Here is a 25,940-nt window from a genome sequence, read left to right as displayed (position 1 = left end):
GTTACCGCTCTCCTTGGAGCTAATCTCACATGACACATACATTTAGATGAATTAGCCTGAATAAACAAGGAACGTCCTTTAAATTTAGGTTCGCAGAAGTCATAAGCCAACACCACATCAAACAATGAGAGCCTGGAGGAATTCTTTCCATTTTCTTTTGCTTTTTCTTCTCAGAACTGGTTGCGGTATTATTACTGATGGCCCGATTTTGTTTCAACGCAGGGGCTCGCTCTGATTGGTAGCAGCTTTATGAGATGTAGTTTATCAGACTGTTGAAGGAATTGCTCTACAGTTCCAATAAATAAAGCTAAAGCCAATTCAATAGCATACCTTTACACCGACAACCTGTAATCATACCTGTATTACAAGGCATATTTTGTATACTGACTGTACTATTATTCTAAAACATGGAAAACAGAAATAAAGAATGGTGTACAGTGTGTCTAAAACCAAGTCTCATTACCATAACACATCCAGACATTTACTTTTTAGTGTAAATTATTCTCAGATTTGATTATTAGATGCTCTGGTAACACTTTACAATAAGGTTTTATTTTATTTAGTTAGTGCATTAGGTATCATAAATTAACAATAAACAACATTTTTTTTTTTTTTAAGAATTTATTGATGATTAATGTTAATTAATGAAAATTGTACATTGTTAATGTTAGTCCATATTGCAATAACTATCTTAACATAGTTTTACATTTTAAAAATGTATCTGTATATGTTAAAATTAACAATATGTAAAAGTATTAGATCGTTTTAATTAAGTAGTTAACTAATGTTAATGCTTGCAATCTCATTGTAAAGCCCTACTGATCCTCTTTACTATGATACAGTAATGTTCACTTATGTTCTGTCCACTGTAAATGCAAAAAAATCTTAATGCAAGCTTCATTTCCTTTTAAGAAAACTATCATTTATTACTTCTTTCATTTCATTTTGGAGTAATATTTCCTAGACATTTTCTAGACAGGCTTCATGGGATTCACCCCTTGTGTGCATGTGCATTTATCCGGCAGAGAAAGGCGGTAACACAGCGAGGAAACAAGAGAGAGACTTTCTGAGGTGTGAGTGGCACATTTTGCTCTTCTATTTCTTTCTATCCCCTTCTTTCCTTCTCTCCTGCCGTTTTCTATGGGCAGGGTCTCCAACTGTCAATTCCAGCCAGCGGTGCTGAAAAGCAAGCAGCTGCTGCTTATTTTGGCCTTCCTTTGTGTTTTCTCAGCTGAAGCCACAGAATAGTTTGGATCAGAAACAGCCTGACCACTGAGGAGCTGGAAATAAAGGAAAAAGAAAGACAGAGTTTTCCATGCTCCAAAAACTGTCTGTTTCACGATGATGGTGGGTTGATATAATCATTTGTCAGCCGTACTCAAAAGCTGAAACACAATATGGAGGGAGTTTGCTCTGAGAATGGTTCGTTTTCATTCATAGCCTCTTCTCCCACAAAGATGACAACGGAATTGGCTCTATTGTCGGCACTTACAATGGATGAAAAGATGTTATGGCAGAGAAAATCAAAATATGGTTAGCTGTCTCAACGCCAGTGCTGATAAGGTGGCAGCTTTTTTTGACAGTATTTATGTCTCATAAGTCTCATAAATTGGCAGCCCTCCAATTCATACTCTTATAAGACGGCAATGTACACCTGTGTACCATATATCTGCATCTAAAAGTGCTTTATTTTGAATTATACATCCTGATCTCAAATAGATGGTTTACTGTTATTAGTCGAACAGTAATACAACATCCAACTTATCATTTAGTGAGGTTGACAATTTTATAGGGCTGTCATCCATTACAATTTTAAATCGAATTAATTACAAAATGTACAATCAATTAATGGAATTCATCACAAAAGCCCCCAACTAGATTATTTATTATAAAATTATGAAAATAATTATAACTGTTAAATAATATACAATAAATATTTAGGGCAGTGAATCATTAAAATATTTTAAATAATCAATCGCAGTTTTCTGTGATTAATCGGGACTAATCATGGTACATAGTACATTAAAAAAAAACATTAAGATATAATCAATAAATATATTTACTTAATACTTTGAAGAAATTGGTTAGTTATCATTTATTTTAATTATTTTAATATAAACATCGTAAATGTTTTTTTTTTTTGTTTGTTTGTTTTTACAGATAGAGTTAATTAGACACATTTTTACAGGTAAATCTTTGATACAAATATATGTATGCATGCCATAAAATCAGTGCACATACTGTAATTATAAGATATGTTAAATGTATTGAAATATCGCTTGCGATAACGGCATGATTTTTTTAATACATTGAAAATTAACGTTTATGGCGACGGAGAGAACAGACCGGGTGCGCGATTGTCACTTGGTGTGTGCGTGCAGTGTGCATATGAGCAGAGAGAAGACAAATTTGATTTCAGTAAGTTGTACTGTATCTTTCAATATACCCTCTGATGTTCATTCATGTTTCTTTTTTGTGCCATAAAAGAGAGAGTGCATGCTGTGCCCTGCTTGGTTTGAATCTCAATCTGTCACACACAGCGTTAAAGAGTATCAAACAACATTTGTGCAGATAATAATGAGACCAAAACGTCGGCTTGAACTCAAACCAAAAATCACATAAAGGCAGCATAAAAGTAATCCATACGACTCCAGTGGTTAAATCCATATTTTCTGAAGCAATATGAAAGGTGTGGGTGAGAAAAATATAAATATTTAAGTCAATTTTTGCTAGAAATTCTTCTCCCTGCCCAGTAGGGGGAGTATGCATGAAGAATGTGAATCACCAAAAATGCAAGAAGAAGAAGAATGTGAAAGTGAAAGTTAAAACGGAGGCTGACTGAGCAGGGAGGAGAATTTGTAGTAAAACTGGACTAAAATATTGATCTGTTTCTCATCCACACCTACAGTTCAAGTCTACAGTTTATATACACTTAGGTTGAAGTCATTAAAACTCATTTTTTAACCACTCCACAGATTTCATATTAGCAAACTATAGTTTTGGCAAGTTGTTTAGGACAACTACTTTGTGCATGACACAAGTAATTTTTCCAACAATTGTTTACAGACAGATTGTTTCACTTTTAATTGACTATATCACAATTTCAGAAGTTTACATACACTAAGTTAACTGTGCCTTTAAGTAGCTTTAAGTAGAAAATCATGGCAAGCCTTTAGGCAATCAGCCAATTAGCTTCAGATAGTCTAATTGGAGTCAATTGGAGGTGTACCTGTGGATGTATTTTAAGGCTAACCTTCAAACTCAGTGCCTCTTTGTTTGACATCATGGGAAAATGAAAAGAAATCAGCCAAGACCTCAGAAAAAAAAAAAAACTGTGGACCTCTACAAGTCTGGTTCTTCCTTGGGAGCAATTTACAAATGCCTGAATGTACCACGTTCATCTGTATAAACAACAGTATGCAAGTATAAACACCATGGGATCACGCAGTCATCATACAGCTCAGGAAGGAGACGCATTCTGTCTCCTAGAGATGAACGTAGTTTGGGGCGAAAAGTGCAAATCAATCCCAGAACAACAACAAAAGGACCTTGTGAAAATGCTGGAGGAAACAGGTAGACAAGTATCTATATCCACAGTAAAATGAGTCCTATATCGATATAACCTGTAAGGCTACTCAGCAAGAAAGAAGCCTCTGCTCCAAAACAAAGCCAGACTATAATTTGGAAGTGCACATGGGGACAAAGATCTTTCTTTTTGGAGAAATGTCCTCTGGTCTGATGAAACAAAAATATAACTGTTTGGCCATAATGACCATCATTATGTTTGGGGGAAAAAGGGTGAGGCTTGCAAGATGAAGAACACCATCCCAACCATGAAGCATGAGGGGTGGCAGCATCATGTTGTGGGGGCACTTCACAAAATAGATGGCATCATGAGGAAGGAAAATTATGTGTATATATTGAAGCAACATCTCAAGACATCAGCCAGGAAGTTAAAGTTCGGTTGCAAATGGGACTTCCAAATGGACAATGACCCCAAGCATACCTCCAAAGTTGTGGAAAAATGGCTTAAGGACAACAAGTCAAGGTATTGGAATGGCCATCACAAAGCCCTGACCTCAATCTGATCGAAAATTTGTGGGCAGAACTGAAAAAGTAGGACTGAAAAATAGGAGGCCTACAAATCTGACTCAGTTACACCAGTTCTGTCTGAAGGAATGGGCCAAAATTCCAGCAACTTCTTGTGAGAAGCTTATGGAAGGCTACCCAAAACTGAGTTTAAATGTATTTGGCTAAGGTGTATGTAAACTACTGACTTTTGTGCTGCCTTTGTGATTTTTGGAGCATAAAAAGTTTGGCACCCATTCACTTGCGTTGTATGGACAAAAACAGCTGAGAAATTCTTCTAATTCTTAATTTGTGGGGAGGGTGGCGGCTTTTGAAGAAGGGTCATATAGAAGACTGGGGAATTTGGATTTGTTTGTTGGGAAATGGGGCAGATACTTGCCATTCTTGGAGGGTTCTCGGAGTGGAGCAGTGGAGAGAGGGGGTAGTTGTTAAGGTGTGTGATTATTATACCTTTTGTGTGTGTGTGTGTGTGTGTGTGTGTGTGTGTGTGTATGTTCTCATGTGTGACCACAGGAGTGTTTGTTGAGGGTCAGGGTGGGGTTGGGGATGGGGAGGGGGAGGGGTGGTAGTGGTAGTGGGAGTTAAATGTTGATTCTGTGTTTATGTTTTGCTTTTCTGTGTTCGATGTATGAATCAATAAAAATTTTAATCTTAAAAATAAAAAATTAAAACCTTAATTTGTGTTCTGCAGAAGAAAGTAAGTCACACATCTGGGATGGCATGAGGGTGAGTAAATGATGAGAGAATTTTCACTTTTGGGTAAACTATCCCTTTGGATATATCAAAGAATGGGTTTCAATGAATGGATTGTCCGTGAAAACATTCCTCTCAGTGCAGCTGCAGCGTTGACATAGAACAGGAACGTTAAACCAACGTGAATGTCTATGGCATGCGCTTCTGGTCAACAATTTTCTAAATAAAAGTCCCACATTGAATTAACTAATTATGAAATAAATACGAACATGAATTACAGTGTAAAAATTACATATTTCAAAACACAGACTATTTTAGGATATCCCATAATATGGTGAAATTAACTTTATATTCATATGCTTATTAAAAAATAAAATACAAATATTTAAATATGACATTTAATATATGCTACATAGCTAATGGTCTAAATGCAATATGGAACAAAAGACAAGTATTTTTGTGATCATTGGGATAGATGTTTTTATTTTTTTTTATTTATTTTTTTTACGTAGGCCTTGGGGGTTATGATGTTCCTTTCACTCTAATGACGTCATCATAGGAATATCCTATTGCATATGGAATATTGCATTATCCAACAACTTATCGCATATTTCATTTTTCCTCCATATCGTGCAGCCCTATATATATATATATATATATATATATATATATATATATATATATATATATATATGTTTATATAATGTGTTTCATTTAAATCTGTTAATTACATGTTGCCATAATGTATTAAAGAGCACCTATTATGGTTTTTAAACACTTTAATTTGCTCATAATTTAAATTGCAGCATTACTTTTTTTTTCCCAGTGTCAAAAACGACTCGTTCAATGATCCGTTCAAAAGGATTCATTCTAAACTCCTCCTTTCAGAGAGCCTACCCTGCTCTGATTGGTCAGATGTCCCAGTCTGTTGTGATTGCACTATCGCTTAGTGTAGTGTTTGAGGGCAGGTCAAAGTTCTTTGCAAGCAGCCAATGAAGACCAGAGGTGGGTTTTTTGTTACCAAATTACGTAGGTTAGTACAGGAAGTAAGTCTGGAATTACTGACGACTCGTTTCAGGTGTTCAGAATCGGTTCTTTATTTTGGGAGTCAATAACTCCATTTGTCGTGCATTAACAAAATCACAGTCCTGACATTGTTAGATGTATAGATAAGAGCATGTGAGCGGAGCGGAGCGCATTTCACAAGATTGTGTTCAGCCACACTCCAGGCCTCTCTTGAAATGCTCACTTTCCTCTCCTTCCAGAATGTGCTACATTTCTTGTGCAGTCACATGAATATGTGTGTACTTCTACATTGACAAATATCTGGTTGTAGCTGTATAAGATCCAAGATTTTAAACAGAGTGGATAATCAGAGATGAGGCAGAGAGTAATAAGCTTGGAGAGATGTGCGAGCAGCTGGTGACAGAGGCTGAATCCAACAACAGACTGTGATGAGTTGAGAGCACAGAGGCAGTTAAAAACACATAGAAGAGAGAACAATGCTATTTTTCAAAGTAAAACAAGGCATTGTTTATGCAGTTTTGTCATTTGCACCATGAAAAGTTAGGTTGTATGCATGTCCACAATATTCCTGAGTTCCATGATGCTTTGCGGGTAGAACTTCCGGTTAAGCATAAATAATCATTCCATGTCTGTCACAAACTCGACGTTGTGTCGATATAGTGACACTAGGGGTTCGATCTTGAGAGCCCCAATCACCTTTGCTTAAACTAGAAAAGGCCAATGAGAATTAGTGAGTGGAATTTGCATGCCACTCTCCCCCCCGGACATACGGGTATAAAAGGAGATGGCGTGCACCACTCATTCAGATTTTATCTTCGGAGCCAAATGCATGTATTGTGCTCGTCCTCTCACCTTTTGCTTACACTGCTGGATTTTACGGCGCATATCAGCGGTCACCCTCACACGGTTGAGTGTTGTGTTCCCCTGGGCGCTGAGTCCGTGGGTGCTAAAAGAGTATATTCAAAAGAGTATATTTCCTTCTAAAAGAGCTTGCGCAAATGCTTGGCGTCTTTTTAAAGATGTCCTTCCGCGTTTGTGCTACTGGATGTGGCTGTTATCTCTCTCCTCCGGACAGCCATAAAATCTGTCTCGAGTGCTTGGGTTGCCAGCACGCCGAGGCAGCTTTCGTGGAAGGGTTATGTTCTCATGGCGAGAGCATGCCCATCAGAACGTTGCAGTCGCGGCCTTTTTCATGAAGCAAGGAGCCACCACGGCTGCTCCCCAACCCACTCCGTCCTGGGCTGATGCTCAGCCGGCGATCTGGTTGTGGATATGGGAGCTTTTTCGCCGGCTCAACCCCCACCCACTGACTCTGACCCCAGCACGCTCGTTCTATCTGGAAGAGCTGTCGAGCGATACAGGTGGTCCGCCTCAGGGCGGATTTAATGTGTCGTTAACGGCTTGCGATGAGGATGAGCTTTCGGTCACAGAATCAGAGGGTGTGCTTCTGCTATCAGAAGCGGACGAATCTTCTGAGCTGGCGGTAGAGCACAGGATGAGGCGGACACTGAGATGGCAGCTGTGATTGCCCGGGCGGCTGCGAATAGCGGGCTGAAGTGGAACCCTCCACCCTGCCCTGAGCATTCGCGGCTGAATGATTGGTTTCTGGGCTCAGAGTGCGACTCACAGCCACTGACTCTGACCGGTCTAGCCCAGGTGAACTCTCCAGCCCCACCATCGCCCCTGGGCCAGCACATGGTAAGTATTATATCGCCGGGTGCCCTCTGGGCCTCGTTGCCTGTTTCCTCATTGCCTGGGTCAGCGCACTCGCGACGGCCAGGTGCTGGAAATCTTTCCGGTCAATCAGGTGAATGTGAGTACCTCCCGTTCCCTCGTTCTCTGTCGAGAGACAGCCGGAGAACAGGTAAGTGTGCTGGTCTCTGGGGTCGCTCGCCCACCCCAGTCACCTGCCACCGTTGCGGGCTTGTGGAGCAGCACGTCCCCCCCTGGGCTGTCTTCCAGGTGGGGCGCCTGCTCTGCCTTGCCGCGAACCAACCTGCCCGGGAACGGTAAGTCCAGTCATCCTCTAGGTGCCGCTGGCACAGGGTCTGCAGGCCTGGTTAGTGCTCTCCAGCCCCTCGCTGTGGCTCATCAGGATGATTCGCCTCGGCTACGCAATCCAGTTCGCCAGACGCCCGCCCAGATTCAGTGGCATCCTCTCCACTACGGTGCGGGGTGAGGGTGTCTCCGCCCTCTGGTAATGCAGAAGTGCATCCTGGTGTCAGTACGACATCAGAATTGGTTCACGGCCATCGACCTGAAGGACAAATACTTTCACGTATCAATCCTTCCTCGACACAGACCCTTTCTTTGGTTTGCCTTCGAGGGACGAGCATACCAGAACAAGGTCCCCCCCTTCGGTCTGTCCCTGTCCCCTCACATCTTTACCAAGGTCGCAGAGGCTGCCCTGGCCCCGCAGAGGGAGAAGGGCATTCGCATTCTCAATCATCTCGATGATTGACTAATCCTAGCTCACTCGCAAGATGTATTGTGTGCACACAGGGACCTTGTGCTTCAGAACAGACTCGGGCTTCAGGTCAACTGGGAGAAGAGCAAGCTCTCCCCTGTGCAGAGCATCTCTTTTCTCGGTATGGAGTTGGACTCGGTCACTCTCAAGGCATGTTTTACAACCAAACGTGCTCAGTCAGTGCTGACCTGCCTGAAGACCTTCAGCCAGAAGGTAGCGGTGCCAGTGAAAAAATTTCAGAGGTTCCTGGGACATATGCCATCCTCGGCGGCGGTTCTCCCCCTCGGGTTGATGCATATGAAACCGCTTCAGCACTGGAGTCCCGAGGTGGGCATGGCGCCACGGCACCCGGCTTGTGACCATCACGCCACAGTGCCGTCAGACTTTCAGCCCTTGGTCGGACCTGGTGTTTCTACGGGCAGGTGTTCCCCTTGAGCAGGTCTTAAGGCACATCGTGGTCACGACAGACACCTCAAACTCGGGCTGGGGCGCCGTGTGCAATGGGCAGGCAGTCTCGGGTCTCTGGAGCCCCGAGTTGGCAGAGCATCAACTGCTTAGAGTTGCTGGCGGTATTACTGGCCCTGCAGAGGCTTTGGCCGTTGATTCAGGGAAAGTATTCATTTTAGTACTCCTAAAAATGAGACTTTTTTTCCATTCCATTGCACTCCATCTAACTGAACACAAATTATGTAAAGACTACCTAAGAAATGGTCTTATTGGAACCCTGAAACCAGCCTAGTTATACATTGCTTTCTTAAGACCGTTTAATCAACGATTGAAACAATATTCGACGATACCTTCTCTGAAACGTTGTAGCTTGGCTGAATGGTAGATGCCTTTGATGCCACCTTGTAGTGACGACAGCACCTGCATCCTCTGTCTGTGTTTCATTTCTTTTAAGAGGCTGATTCTGGCACGCTGTGTGAAGAGAAACAGCAAGGATTGCATCAGTCTTATTGATCTTTTCTTTAAAATGCTTGAGGTTCATTTGCACAACAGCATACGCTGCGAATGCGCTAACGGGGGATCACAGAGGAACATGGGTGAGTGAGCCGACGAGTAAAGAGACAAAAGAGAAACAGGGAACAAAGGAAGAGCGAGAGAGAGACTGTGGGAGTAAACAAGAGAAGAAATTAGGGAATTTGGGATGATGAGAGGAAGTGTGAGAGAGTGAACTAGCAAAGAGGACTGTGGGACATGGAGGTGTGAAAGGTGCAAACTCAAATGGGGGTCTTTGCAACAAGAGAGTAAGAAATAAGAGAGAGAACAGAATAAAAGAGTTAAATTAATGGTCAATGAAGAACTCACAGAACAAAGAGAAAGAAGAAGAAATTAGAAATATACCCTGAGAAAAAAATCTGAAAATCAGGAGAGCAAAAGTCTCAGTGTGTTCTCCAATTAATCTCATTGCTCTCTAGAAGAAACCACTGACATATCCCACAGGTAATTTGAGAGAAAAAAGAATTGGAGAAAGTTTCCGTTCATGTTAGATTAGCCAGTTTGTGAAAGAACTTGCATAGCAGCACAAGAAAGTGAGGGTGGAGGACAGAAAATGAGAAGGTGGAGAAAACGAGAGCCAAGAGGAGGAGAAAGACAGAAGAGAGAGCAGAAGGAGGTGGAGAATGAGGAAGAGGAGAGAAAGAAAAGCAGCCTTCCCGCTTTTCGACTCTTCCTTAAAGTGGCTGTGGAAGAGCAGCTGTGGCAGCAGAATAAATTTCAATACTGATCAAGTCTGACTAATAAATAAGACTGTGAATCAGAGCACCTGGCCCCGCTCTCCAGCGTGACTCCATGAGAACGTAGGACTAAGATGAACTGATTAAACCAAATCTGCTTGATCCCACCAGAGAGAGACAGAGAGAGAGAGAAACAATCACATTTAGCACTGTAGCATTAGAGCCTTCTATATCAGCCTTGGTGGAATTGCACATCACATCAGGAAAGAGGAGAATGTTGCACTTAATTCAGTGCAAAACAAATGCATTGCCAAGGCCTTGCTTTCTTTTCTTCATTTGGGAGTAGAGACAAGAGAACATAAAATGAACAATAGAGAATCTGTTCAACTTGTGTTTTGGGATAGTATTTTAAAAAAGACAAAACACAATGAAAATTTACATCCAAGAGAGCATCCAAGTGACATTTTTGCAAAATTATGTTACATGGTTCCTTACAAGTACTGCGGCAGTTTCAAAGTGAAATGTCCACTGAGTGGCGCTAAAAGCGAGTTAAATTCTCAACTAAATAGATGAGGTATCAGCACAACCTACCTCCCTACCCTAAACCTTAAAACTAAACCTTACCATCAGTGTCATACAAAAGCAACATGTGACATGAAAAACCCAAATGCTTAAGCAACCACGTTATTTTGTGGTGCTTCTTTGACACTTTCAGCTCATAGGTTGACTTGCGTGCTCTTCTGGACTTGCACTTTTACATTGCAAGTGCAACACTATATCAGTTGAGCTACCGCTCAATTTGATCGCATTTGAACAAAATATAAATGAAATTGGTTATGTCATGCAAACATTAAAATGCATCGCCTTACAAGTCAAGTGCCATAGTAAAAGTGTTTAGACATCATAAGATAGCACTGTGGAACAGGAACAGGGCAAAAAACACGTTTATGAATTTATAATGTGCCATTTTACTCGTGATTTGTGTGAAAGGGAATAAAAGTCATTGTTGTTGAAGCGATTCTGGTGCTCATTTCACCAGGACACTTCTGCAGTACGTACAATGAGCACGTTTACATGCACGTTCTTACACCGATAATGCTTAATAAGCCGACATGGCGTGTGGTCATGTAAATGCAATAAACGGCGTTTCTTTATCATGTAAGGTCATAAACGGGGTAAGAATAAACCACTCGACACGGGTAGATTTTTGCCCATTACGGCAATTTCTTGTGGCACGTAAACAACTTTACCGGTGTTCTCGTCGGCTTATACAATGTGCATACGTGTTGAGTACATGTCTCTTCACGGTTTGAGGTCAAAAGCAGAGAATAACACGATTATTTTAAATCTCGTGTAACACTGTTTTCTTGCTTTGTCATATTTTTCAAATAAGCTGATTTTTGGGAGTAATCAGCGTATTGCTGTGCATGTAAACATGCTCAATGAATCACATAAAAATCATTTGCAAAAATTAAGATACAGTAACGTGCTTCTATGAGATCAAAATTGAACCAAGAACTGTTAGTGGTTTAATGAGCATTTTTTCATGGATCTAATAAATGTAATGATTAAAAAAATATATATATATATATTGTTACTGGGCTATGTGTACTTAAATGAATATTCCAGGTTCAGTACAAGTTAAGCTCAATTGGCAGCATTTGTGTCAATGTTGATTACCACAAAAAAACATTACGACTTGTCTGTCGTCTTTAAACAAAACAAAAATCAAAGTTATAGTGAGACACTTGCAATGAAAATGAATGGGGCCAATTTTTGGAGAGTTTAAATGCAGAAATGTGAAGCTTATAATTTTTGTAAAGCACTTACATCAATTCTCTGTTAAAATGCATGTATTATTTGAGCTTTAAAGTTGTTTAAATTGTAATTTTAACAAGGGCTTGTTGACATTAAAAATTGGCTATAACTTCACACAAAAAAAGGTTAGTAACCGATTTTGTCACACTAAAATCATGTTAACATACATATTGCTTATGTCTTGTGGCTATACTTTTGAAACAAATTGGACTCATTCACTTCCCCTGAAAGTCACTGTAACTCAGATTTTTTATTTTTTTTTTTTCTTTAAGAAAAGGAAGGGCAAGTCAAAACTAATTGATGTGGTAATCAAAATCATGCCACAAATGCTTTCGATTGAGCTTAACTTGTATTGAATTCTGAATATTCCTTTAAGGCTTAAATCAGTGTATTTACTGGTGTTCAAATGACATCCATTTAAAGTTAAACATTCAGATGTTAAAGAACTGGAATTGTTAAGTGAAATAGGAATTTGAACCAGAAACTTCTCTTAAATTCCTAACAATTCCCATGCCTACACCATATGGAGACAGTTCATAAAAATTCAAAACAAGCATTTTTATACATGCAGCTTCTGCAAACTTTGAAATCTGGGTCACTGGAAACTTATTAACTCAGTAAAACTGAATCGATTAAAATTGACTTTAATTGCACCAACAAATCAACAAGAAAATAACAAAAATATAATATTAATTAACATGTCGGGGAAAAAAAAGAAACAGAAAGGGAATCAGCAATCCCAGATGTCTCCAAACCACATCCCACCATCAAAGAAGAGAGCGGAAGAAAGAAGCATCATTTTCAAGGCATGATGGGGGGCTTGCATTTCTGGGTCACAAATTAACAATGTAAATATCTTTGCTGTTAGCAATTATACACGCTTCCATCTGTGCACCATGCTCCCTTTCTTTTTCTCTGAATTTGTCTCTGAACGTCATCTGCTGGGGTCCATAACCCTTGCTTCCATGAATTACAGTTCGTTCCACTCTCAGAGAGGGCCTCTTCTATGTCATTAAACTCGTTTGCCAAATTCAACAAGTTCGGCTAATGAGAAATTCTAATTAATATTCTCATTAGTTTTTTTTTTTTTTTTTTTATAATTGCCTGCACCTTCTGATTATAGAGCAGAAGGGCATCACATGCGACACAAGCACAATAGATACCAGATAAAGATTACTGTAATGTTCAGGAGCTAAACAAGTACAGCTATCGTGCTAATTACAATATGCTTTGATGATAAATTCATGCCTTCAGTCGACTCATTAAACTCGTCGGTGGATTATATTTTTTCTATGCATGCAACGGAACTGTGTGCATTTGTTTATGCTTATTTACAGTTTGTTTATGGAATAAGGGTTTTTTAGCACACAGCGAGATGGTATATAAAGAGAAACGAAGCTTGAAATGTTGCAAATGATTTGCATGTACATATTTAGACATGTTTCAGGCCTCTGTGACACCAGATGAGGGCTTGCTAGGCAGTTGCAATGTAGTTGATAATGTAAACTCACTGGTGGTTCAAGACAGAGACTATTTAGCAGAGACAGGCCACTACTATTAAAATTAATGGGAGAAACTGGAACATCCAACGACAGCCAATGGTTAGTGGATGTATAAAGGAAGTCCCGCCTTACAAGTAAATAAGCCAATCACTTTTAGATAGAGACATAGCCTGTCAATCAACTTGAGAACACGCACGCGCATTAGCTATACAAGCAGGGAAAATTGTGTTTTTTAGCGTAATCTGAGGTAAAGAAGTACAATTTATGATACCAGTGTTGTCATATTTGACTGCTGATTTGAACATTTTACTTTGATCGTAATCTTGACAAACCATTTATGAGATTTCGGTCTTTCCACATTCAAGTAGATCAGAGCTGCACTGTCATGACTGGGAAAATTGCAGACCATGGACTAACTTGCTAGAAAGACTTTGTTCAAGAGCACTGCAGTTGCTAAAGTGTTATGATTAGTTACTAGACTGTTACTTAGGTGTTCTAGGTGGTTTCTAGAGTGTTTTTGATGGTTGCTAAGGGATTGCTATGTTGTTTCTGAGGAATTCTAAGTAGGTTCTAGCCTATTGCTAACGTGTTGGCTGTGTTCGAATCCAAAGGTAGCTGCCTTGTTGCCTCGCTGACCTATCAGTCAATGACTTAACAGACAGCATTTGCGTACGAAGGTACCTCAGGAAACTAGTTCCAGACAGGCTTCTGAAGCAGCACTACGTCACATCTATGCTAGGATACCAGCTTTCATTCAGTCCAACCGAACCACAAAATCAAGTGAGTTTTGGCAATCATAACCAAGTGTATATTTAACAACTACATTACTAATTTCTTGCTAAAAAGTAAAAAAAAAAAAAAAAAAGTGAAAGAAACACAAATTGGCTATCAGCTGCCACTTCGGCCGCCATTTTCATTCTTCAGTTCAACCGCTGTGGATCCGCACGCACAGGATTGTGGGATTTCATAGGCAGCGAAGGATACATCTATGCTGCTCTCTAAAATCTATCAGATGAAGGTATCTCAATAGACAGGAACATTGGATTCGGACGTGCCTTGATCCCTTCCTTCTTCTGTATTCAGCCTCCAAAGGCAGAATTTTTCCATTTTTGGACACAGCCATTCTGGAGTGCATTTTCCAAAAGTATCGTTAGCCGACTATAGTCGCAAGTTCCATCGTTACCAACATAGTTCTACAATTTAGTGTTTACAGAAACCATAGTTCCAATGAACATTTACAAATAGCATCACAAAGTTGGAACTACAGTACAGCTCTTTACCTGTGGTTAGAAGCATAGTTCCTTGTTAGTTTGCTGTGAGGACATCATTTGTCTTTACTGAGGCTTTTCTATCTTATATTACATATATACACTGGCAGCCAAAGTTTGGAATAATGTACAGATTTTGCTCTTTATGTAGAGAAATTGGTACTTTAATTCACCAAAGTGGCATTCAACTGATCTCAGAGTATAGTCAGGACATTACTGATGTAAAAACAGCACCATCACTATTTGAAAAAAGTAATTTTTATCAAATCTAGACAGGCCCCATTTCCAGCAGCCATCACGCCAACACCTTATCCTTGAGTAATCATGCTAAATTGCTAATTTGGTACTAGAAAATCACTTGCCATTATTTCAAACACAGCTGAAAGCTATTTGGTTTGTTAAATGAAGCTTAACATTGTCTTTGTGTTTGTTTTTGAGTTGCCACATTACGCAATAGACTGGCATGTCTTAAGTCAATATTAGGCCAAAAATGGCAAAAAAGAAACAGCTTTCTCTAGAAACTCATCAGTCAATCATTGTTTTGAGAAATGAAGGCTATACAATGCTTGAAATTGCCAAAAAACTGAAGATTTCATACAAAAGTGTACACTACATCTTCAAAGACAAAGGACAACTGGCTCTAACAAGGACAGAAAGAGATGTGGAAGGCCCAGATGTACAGCTAAACAAGAGGATAAGTACATCAGAGTCTCTGGTTTGAGAAATGGACACCTCACATTTACATTTAGCAGATGCTTTTATCCAATGCAACTTACATTGCACTTATTACAGGGACAGTCCCCCTGGAGCAACCTGGATTTAAGTGCCTTGCTCAAGGACACAATGGTGGTAGCTGTGGGGATTGAACCAGCAACCTTCTGCTTACCCATTCTGTGCTTTAGCCCACTACGCCATCACCACTCCACACCTCACACCCACTCCACACCACGCCTCACATGTCCTCAGCTGACAGCTTCATTGAATTCTACCCGCTCAACACCAGTTTCATGTACAAAAGTAAAGAGAAGACTCAGGGGTGCAGGCCTTATGGGAAGAATTGCAAAGAAAAGCCATCAAAAAAAAAAAAAAAAAAGGGTTAGAGTGAAACACAGACATTGGACAACAGATCACTGGAAAAGAGTGTTATGAATCTTAACCCCATTGAGCTTTTGTGGGATCAGCTAGACTGTAAGGTGCGTGAGACGTACCCGACAAGACAGCCACATCTATGGAAAGTGCTACAGGAAGCGTGGGGTGAAATGTCACCTGAGTATCTGGACAAACTGACAGCTAGAATGCCAAGGATCTGCAAATCTGTCATTGCTGCACGTGGAGGATTTTTTGATGAGAACTCTTTGAAGTAGTTTAAGAAGTTTTGAATTTTTTTTTTTTTTTTCAAATTGTAATAGTCATTTTTCACATTATTAATGTCCTGACTATACATTATGATCAGTTGAATGCAACTTTGGTGAATAAAAGTACCAACTTCTTTCCATAAGAGCAAAATGGTGGCCAAAAGTTTGGAATAATGTACATTTTGCTCTTATGGAAAGAAGTTGGTACTTTTATTCACCAAAGTTGCATTCAACTGATCATATATATATATATATTTCATTCTGTCAATACTTTGACAACATTTACAAGTCAAAAAAAAAAAAAAACCTTCTTACTCCGGGGTTTTGCAGAAAGTGGTGATCTGAAATGTATTGTAAACACGAATGCAGCTGTTTAATGGATTATAGGCTGTTAATAGAAAGCACTTTAACACAGCTTATTTGTCCACTTTAACGCACAAGTGAAGTTCTTAAATGTTTTTTAATCAGCGCATGTGCGTATTTGCTCATGTGCATTGGGGGAACCCCAAAGTCTGATGTAAAGGGAAACCCCACTATTGCTGCACATTTGTCTGTCGCATTAACATAGTGCACGCAGATTTTGTGTCTTTAGCAGCATGTATGTGTGCATGAACTTTTATAATTTAATATCCACATAAATTAATAATCCACCCCCTGCGTGACATCATAAATGACGCTCTATGATGTATGTGCGACATAGTTACTATGGTGTTGGGAAACAGTCGTGACTAGCTTGTTAATTTCTCCAATGTTGCATCAGACTATGGTGGTTAAGCAGTGAGTTAATGGTTGTATGGGAAACGCACCTTTAAGTGTTGCTATGCTGTTGCTAGATGATTGCTAAAGTCTTCTGAGTGGTTGCTAGATAGTTGCTAAGGTTACTAAGGTGTTTTGGGTGATTGCTGGGTGGTTACTAAGGCATTGGTAGTAAGCGGTTGCTAGGTTGTTGCTAGGCAATTAATGGACAGGCAGACAGACAGACAGATGGCAGTTTAAGCAAAAAGGTATTTTCTCTGAGCTAAAAGAATGTAAGAGGAAGAATGTGACATTAGTAGAACAGAGATAATGGGAGCGTTTAGGAAAGAGGGAGAGTATTTGAGCAGTGAAAGGAATTCCTTTCCCATTCCCGTAGTCCCCCTCTGAGCTGACATTTTGATTGACATATATCTGCAGCTGGGTTCCAGCCTCAAGGAAGGTCTGAACACAAAGAGCCCATTCCTGCCTGAGAAAGAGAGCGCTTGTATTGATCATGTGCACAAGAGTTACTCATGGCCGGCCATTAGTTCACATTGGCTTGAACAGAAAACAGTTAGGGTGGTATGCTATTTTTTAATAAAGAGACCTTTCATTGTTAACCATCCCTGAAGACCAGTACTTACACTTAATTTGATTCTGGACCCAAGGATATTAATACAAACTCTACAGCTTGTAGTGGAATATGTATGGCACTGTTCGTCTTATATATATATATATATATATATATATATATATATATATATACATAAAGAAAAACATTAGTTTATATTAAAGGAAGCAGAAGTGAAGTTTCACAATCTAGTCATATTTAAAATTCAATACAACAAACTACATATTACCTGTATTTTACTGCATATATTAACTTTTATTCCTTATAAATCTACACTGACAAGATTTTCTCTCACAATCATGGCCTCTGATGACATTAGAATTAAATTAATTATTTATTTATTAATGAGCTGATTATTTACATTTCTCATGCTGTAGTGGCTGAAGTTTCCGATTTATTGAGAGACATTAACTGTACTGACATAAATTAAGGACCATTGAGAGTTATTTTCATACATAAATAATACAAACACACACACACACACAAAAAACATGACCAAATTAATGGTTCATAAAGAACTGACTCACTTCAAAATGATCAATTCTGACCAAATGCAACAGAACATCCAAACTGCCCACACAGCACTAAGCATTTTCACTGCAGAGAAAATTCATGACTCGCTGCTGAAACAACTCAGTGAAATGACAGGCTGTCAGGTCACGCCTGACGCCTGCCAACCTTATGCCCAAATGTGCCATGTCCAAATGGTACAAGTGATGCCACGGCCTGCTCCTTGGTGTTCCGATAATGGCAGTGGCAGGGGTTCATCACCAACTCCCAACACCCCAAACCAGACCTCCTCCTGGCTCTGTGAGTGTGTGTAGGCCTCCTTCATCATACAGTCAGCAAAAAACAGATGGGCATTACGCATTTCATCTGGACACCAGGGAGCTACAGGCACCCTGATAACACCCTCATGGAGGAGAGCCAAGCCTGGGCTGCGCTCTTCTGAGAAATGAGCAGAGCTTGTGCTGAATAGAGTGCTTGGTTTGTTTATATAAAGATTAAGTTCTGATTTCTCATCGCTTTGGTGAAAGAACGGACATTAGAGAGTGATTAGACGCTGCATACGTTTCCGAGTGTGGAGATTAGATCTCAGAGCTGTCATTAGTCTGATTTTACAGCCAAAATAAGCTTTATTATGTAGACAATAAACTGTGAACCGAGCCACCTGTACTGAACATGCCTCAAAGGAGGAAAGAAATAAGCAACTGTCTGCATTTTTTTTTTTTTTTTTTTTTTTTTTTTTGTCGAAATTAAAATATACACAAAACTTATAATAAAAGCATTTGGGGAACTTCACACCTGCAATTCAACCCAGATGCACTGTGCGCTAGTATAGTGCTACACCATGTATATTGAAATTATTTATCACTCTTTTCAGTGCAAACAGCTCCTTGCTATGCAAATGAGGTGTATCATACTATGCACCATAATAAAATATGTGATTTAGTCACAAAAGTTAGCACAATTTGCATGTTGCAGTCAGTGTTAGGGAATAGTTGACTAAGAGTAATGATGCTAGTCACGCTACTAACTTAACTACACATTTAAGTAGCATGACAGTAGAGTAGGTTTTCAGTAACGAGCTGCAATTTACAATTAATAGTAATATTAAGATGATTTGCTTATGATGTATCATTCCTCTTTTGTAAGTCACTTTGGATAAAAGCATCTGCCAAATGAATAAATGTAAATGTAAAAGTAGTAGTTTTATTAATTTTGTGGTTACTATGGCCTACCTAAAAATACCAAGGTTAAACTATGGTTATGGTTTTAACCAAGCACAAACAGCTTCAATTCAGCAAATACTCATTTTGAAATATCAGTAACAATATAAATGTTAATGTTTTATTTTACTTGATCAAAATCAGCAAAGATTTCTTTGCAAAAAGACATGTGCATCACAATATGAAGGTGGCCAATTTAGAAATTATATTACATGGTCTTCTACTTCCAGAAGAGCACAGAAACTTTCACCTGTAGGCAGCAGACATCTAATACATTGCATACAACAGGTTTTTCAGCAAAGAATTTATCATGCTGATGATGTATAGGCTTTAGAATATCATGTATCAAATATGATATGCACGTTTTTATAGGGTTGACATTTGCAGATATCAAACATACACCTACACATACTGCCAAAACTGTGTTTAGTGCACACACACACACACACACACACACACACACACACACACACACACACACACACACACATGTTGGTTTTGCTATACATGTGAGGACCCTCCATAGACATAATGATTTTTATACTGTACAAACTACAGATTCTATCCCCTAACCCTAACCCTACCCCTAAACCTAACCCTCACAGAAACCTTTTTGCATTTTTACATTTTCAAAAAAAACATAATTTAATATGCCATTTCCCTTGTGAGGACCACCCAAAAGGTCCTCACAACTAGAAATGTCCTTACAGAACAGGTTGATTCTCAATATTTGGTCCTCCCAAGTATAGCAAAACCTGTACACACACACACACACACACACACACACACACACACACACACACACACACACACACACACACACACAGAGAATCCTTTATTTCTAGTTGTTCAACTGCACAATCTTGATTTGACAATGCTGACAATGTATTTGTAGTACAATAATACATGTTCTTTTTTATAATATTCCTTTGGTTGTAATTTTGCTAAATATAAACCATAATTCTGTTTTTCTTTATCAGCTCATTAAGTATCAGCTTATTTTAAGTACTGTAAATCCTTACAGTAAAGCTATTTACTGTATATATATTTACTGTATATCTACTGTACACAAGTAGTACCACAACTAACAAATAGGTGGTACTCTTTCAGTTAAAATGTTTCTATATAAACCTGTATTCAGTGTGTGAACATGTAGTTAAGCCTATGCCAGTTTTCATGTTCATAATTAATAGATGAGTGTTCTGTAAATCTACTGCAAATCTGCTTAACTCAACATAACAGTTGTCCTTATTTTTAAACATAACAGAAGGGTTCAAAAGAATGTTTGTGTACATTTTCTATTGATCATGGCAGCAGTAATTCATCAAATGATGGCAAAGAGCATTATAACCAAGCATACTGTATATCCAGACATGCAGTCTAGTCGAGCACACTTTAAGGCATTTAAAAGAGTTGATTCAGGTGTCTGGTAGGGATGTGCATGGTAACCATTTGTAATATTGAAATAACTGCAAGGGTTAATGAACGATTATTTGGTTATTTGACAGAACTAAAAAAAAAAAAGAATGTTTATTACAATGAATATGCCTCAAACACTACTCAGATAGTATGGACTGAAGTGCACAGTGAGCTATGAGCCTTAAAACCACAATAGGGATTAAACGATTAGTCAATTTTATCGAAAATGTTGACAACAAAAAATTGTCGTTTAGTCTAATAGTCGTTTGATCTAATTTAACGCAACATGGGATCACATTAAACCCTAATGATGACGCGCGAGAGGAGCACCGACCACCTTGCGCCTGATTGAGCAGATCACACAGCTCACAGTGCAGACGCACTCAAAAACTAAAAAAAAAAATAATCAAACTGTCACTTTCTGAAACATAATATTCTTAACCAATGGAAAATAACGCCTTTAAAGTGCCAAACCTGATATAAGTTCACATTTCCATTATTCCATTAGTATTGTCATGTGCGTGGAGTGATGCTGCCTTCACTTGCTTTTGGAATTTTCGTAAATATTAGTTTTCCACTCAGAAGTTGCACATGAACGACCCCTAAAGTCGTAATTGGACTGGTAAACTGGGAGATAATTTTGATATCCGAGTTTCCAATTGGGAGGAAACGTAAACGTTCAACATTGTGGAGGAAAGTACGGTTTCTGGTTTTATACAGCTAATTGTTAGCTCTTGCCGTTTCAGTAATATTCATTTATTTATATCAGCAACCATTTGATGCATGTTCTACATTCTTACATTGTGAAAATAGCTTGTATTTGACCAAAATTCCATTGTTGTCATCAAGCTGAGTAATATGTATTATGGTGTCAAAATAAAAGTTCCTCAAGAAATATGTATGGATGAACCTATCCTCATCCGTGTTTACTGTTCTTTCAGACAACAAAGCACTTGAACGCGACATACTCGTAATTATCACTTCAGAAATGGGAAGTAGGATAATTCCGATAGCATATGAAGGCAGCATACCACTGCTGCAAATTTATTAGACTCTTCAGGATGCTTTGGTTTTAAATGGTTTAGCAGTGAACATGTCAGATTATTATACATAAGTATACACACCAGAGCAAAAGGGAAAAAAACATTGGCTTACCTTTTATCAAGTGCTGAAACTTTGGAACTGGAATATCTTAAGGATGTTGAAGCTGTGTGATGACTGCGTAAAAAAAGCTAAACATAGCGCAACAAACGAAATAGAACAGAGGAGTCTCAATATACGTTTTAAAAAACTGTATGTTCTTTATAAATTGACACGGTGTCCAAAAAAAATAGCAGCCCTGCACGAGACTGAAAAAAAGAAAAAAAGTGAGATGCGGCACAATTGTCAAATTGAGTCCAGCACATGTTTACATAGAGAAACAATTGAAAAACAGTGCAGACACAAGCAAAAATATGTGTGAACAGCCCCTAACTTGCGCTGTACTTGAAAAACTGACCCGAACCTGGACCAAAACCTTACAGTTTGTCAGCTACCATCAGGCTCGAATCGGGTTGCTGACCGTTATTGCATGTGTAACCCTTCTTTGGGTAAGTACACATTAGGTCCGACTAACTTTAGAATAAAGGGCCAATAGTAAAGTGAATTCACAACTTCAGTAGTAAGTCACACAAGAACATCAAAGGTAAGTGCAGTAAATATAACTGTATTAATAAATGTAAAAAAAAAAAAAAAAAGAACATTAAACATTAATTTCAAACAAAAGATGTGGTGTTAGTGTTTTGTTGTCAGTGTATGTGTAATAGTCTGTTAAACTCTGAATTCTGTTCAGTTGATAATGTAAGTCTCAGCTGAGCTCAGATTTATTGTTGGGTGCAACTTTTTTCTTGTCTTTCTCGATAAGACAAAAAATGTTCACCCGGGAAGAAAAAATGTCCTTAGTCACAGTATAGATGGAATTCCAATGAAAAAATAAAGTATCACGAGGCTCCGAACAATCCTACCACACTTTCAGATGGTTAGAAGAGATTTCTGGTGAAGATGCTTCCCTCTGTAATGCAAGCAACACTCTCATAAAGGAACACTCTTTAAACTTTGGGTGGCTCGCCATATTCCATTCGGAAGAATTCTGATGTAACGAAAAAACCTGGTCTGCATAAAAACAGGCAAAAAATAAAGAGAATATAAATCAATTCATGTGGACATTAAGCATTTTGTAATTGTATTCGACCATAAACACTCAAAAGCAATACAAATCAAAGTAACATGCACTTATTGCATATTTCACTCATTAATAAGCAGTAACATATTTCAAATGCATTTGTTAAGACTGCTAGATATTGTCACTAAACAATACAGCTAACATGTCATCCAGATAATATAACATGCAATTGTGCATAAATGCATCTAATTAATAACACACAGTGACAGATTGACACCATAGGATTACAGTTACAATTTACATACTTGTTTAACTTAATTCAATGATAATTCAACTCTATAATAATTAAAAGAACACTGCATTTGTATAATAGCAGCTCTGTGCATGGTCATTAAAGAGTTAACATTGGGCTAGAACTCAATTAAGACTCCTTCAAAAGAATCAATCTGATTGGAATTTCACTTCAGATTAAGTAGATACTGGTTTCAGTATCTATTTTTAAATACTCTTAATATCAAACTTCTCAGTTAATTTAAGTATTAAAACTAGTTATTTCATGGTGTTCACCATCTCATCTCTCCTCTCTCTCTGCTGCTGCTCAACAAGCAACTTGCTCGTCACACAACTTGGGGTGGGACTTAGCATATTTCCAGCCAATCAGAAATCTTTATTTGCTTTTACATATATGTTGCTGGGCAGACAAATATCAATTAGGTTGATTTAGGAAATCAAACACAAAAGTCTATTGAAAAGCTATGCAAATTGCATATTTTCATAGGGGTTACACATGTGTAGAATAACTGAATAGTGATTTTGGTATTCGTATAGAAGCGCATCAAACGGTTAATGCCGAGTTTACACTACACAATTTTAGCCCTGATTTTCCACTCAGGGCTAAAAATTCAGCTAAAATTCAGCTCCCTGAACCCAGTCTTATCATGCATCTGTTTGTATGGTGAGCACAATAATATAGTTTCAATCAGAATAAATTGGCTTAAATAGAGTTTCAATCAGAATAAATTCATATATACATAATCTTTTCAATTATTTGAAACAAAAGCAAAGTAAAAACGTGTCTTTTTCGAGCCACAACACCAGCAGGCAGCTACCTGCATTCATTGCAAAATTATCGATTTACCTCCAACTCTCTCTGCAGAACAGACAATCCTTGCTGCCCTCGTCTCCCCGAACATTCTCTCCTCCATATTCTTTTTTATTCTTTTTTGGTTTTTCACTGCAAATCAGTGCATAAACAACCTGGATCACAAGCTTCTTGCAGACCACCATTTTTAGAGGGAAGAACTCCAGTCTCGCGCGAGAACTCCTGTCTCACGCATGATCTTACGTCATTTCCTGTATCACTTCTCACATGCGTTTTATTGTGAAACTTAGTTTGGAGACCAGACAGAGTTGTCGGGGATGCTTCCTAGTGAAATGTTTAATAATGTGTGACCCCCTGTCACTGATCCCTCGTGTAATGTGCAAACCACAGCAACTTCAATATACCCCATTATAGACAGACAGTTGTGTAGTGTGAAAAGAACAGCAATCCGATGATTTATGAAAGTCATATAGTGTGTGGGCGGCATAACTGAATGTTGAATATACCTGCACATCACTAGTGTCTGGATCACAGTCGTGGAGTGATGCTCTACAATACCGGTAATGTAATCCAGATCGTGGAACTCTGCTGCATCTTCACAGCCTAGCACTTAGAATTGGCCTGTAAGATTAGTAATTGCACCGTGCAAACTGCACTCAGCACAGATTATTTTGAGCACATTTGCACAATGATTTTACATGATTTGCTTAATTCCTTGTAAATCGAGTGCTAAAACAACACAGAGATTCAAATAAATGTCAACAGGTGCCATTCATTCTTGCATGAATTAATTCCCCCATAGTTGCATTTCATGCAATCCTTTCATACATTTATTGTGTCTAATCCTAGAGTATGTCTGTCATCTGCTTTGTAGTTGTAAAGCACACAAATAAAAGAATATATTTTTGGAACTACATGTATATGTTTTCCTTGCTTATAGTCATAATCTGTGTGAAGGTTGAATTAGGTTATCTTTCTTCTTATCTTTCCAGCACAATCAGCACTGATGCCCCCCAGGGATGTGTGCTCTCCCCACAACTCTTCTCCCTGTATGCAAATGACTGCAATGCCAAGGACCCCTCTGTCAAGCTCCTGATGTTTGCAGATGACACTATTGTCATCGGCCTCATCCAGGATGATGATGATGAGTCTTCATACAGAAGGGAGGTTGAACAGCTGGCAGTCTGGTGCAGTCAAAACAACCTGGAGCTGAACACGCTCAAAACAGTGGAACACCCCAACATTGACCCCACTCACCATTCTTAACAGCACTGTGGCAGCAGTGGAGTCATTCAGGTTCTTGGGCACTACCATCTCACAGGATCTGAAGTGGGAGACCCACATTTACTCCATTGTGAAAAAGGCCCAGCAGAGGTTGTACTTCCTTCCTCAGTTGAAGAAGTTCAACCTGCCACAGGCACAGCTGATACAGTTCTTCTCAGCAGTCATTGTGTTTGTCCTCTGCACTTCAATAACTGTCTGGTTTGGTTTAGCTATGAAATCGGACATCAGGAGACTACTAAGGACAGTTCGGACTGCTGAGCAGATCATTGGTTGCCCCCTGCTCTCCCTTCAAGAACTGTACACTTCCAGATTGAGGAAAAGGGCTGGAAAAAATCACTCTGGACCTCACTCACCCAGCCCACTACCTTTCTGAACTGTTGCCTTCTGGCCGGCGCTACAGAGCACTGAGCACCAGAACCGCCAGGCACAAGAACAGCTTTATATATATATGTACATATATATATATATATATATATACAAAATAGTTAGTTCCGGTCCTCGAATCTGATTGGACGAGATGGTCTGACACCATCAGCACTCGGACGCTTCACTGTGTGTATCACTCCGCTTGTGTTCGTGCCATTCTAAACTAAAGTTTAAGAGCAGTGCGTATGTGTTAAGAGCTACTGTTTGTCTTTTTTTTTTTTTTTTTACATTACATATGTTAGCCAGCAGGTGGTGGCAAAAGTTCATTTTTGTGTGTAATATGAGCCAGTTGGTGATGTGAAGTGAATCCGCGTCAGCCACTGTTTACATACAACAGCGCTTTGTGATCGCTACTACACTACTAAAGCTAAGAAATAGCTTTAAACGACTTTAAACGAACAACTTCAGTATTACGGCTCATCACAGCTGAGAGACACAACAGACTGATTGATTACAGAACTCAAGGCGCTTACCTCTTACCGGAGTTTCCACATTGGATACACACTGTTTAAAATGGCGGAGGACATTGCTGTTTCTATAGTGATCGACTCTTGCGCA

At 39.0% G+C, this 25,940-nt stretch overlaps 1 long non-coding RNA gene across 1 annotated transcript; it reads right to left on the bottom strand.

Annotated features, from left to right (window-relative positions):
- Positions 1-764: 764 nt before the first annotated feature.
- Positions 765-23,876, bottom strand: LOC127431939 (uncharacterized). Its single transcript, XR_007895668.1, has 3 exons — positions 23,709-23,876; positions 21,565-22,560; positions 765-1,280 (listed from the first exon to the last, which is right to left on the bottom strand). It is a non-coding gene; the product is annotated as an uncharacterized LOC127431939 (long non-coding RNA).
- Between the last annotated feature and the right edge of the window lie 2,064 nt (positions 23,877-25,940).

Source organism: Myxocyprinus asiaticus, chromosome 41, assembly GCF_019703515.2.
Source record: "Myxocyprinus asiaticus isolate MX2 ecotype Aquarium Trade chromosome 41, UBuf_Myxa_2, whole genome shotgun sequence".
Lineage (NCBI taxonomy): Eukaryota > Metazoa > Chordata > Actinopteri > Cypriniformes > Catostomidae > Myxocyprinus > Myxocyprinus asiaticus.
This window is presented reverse-complemented; position numbering and strand designations above follow the sequence as displayed.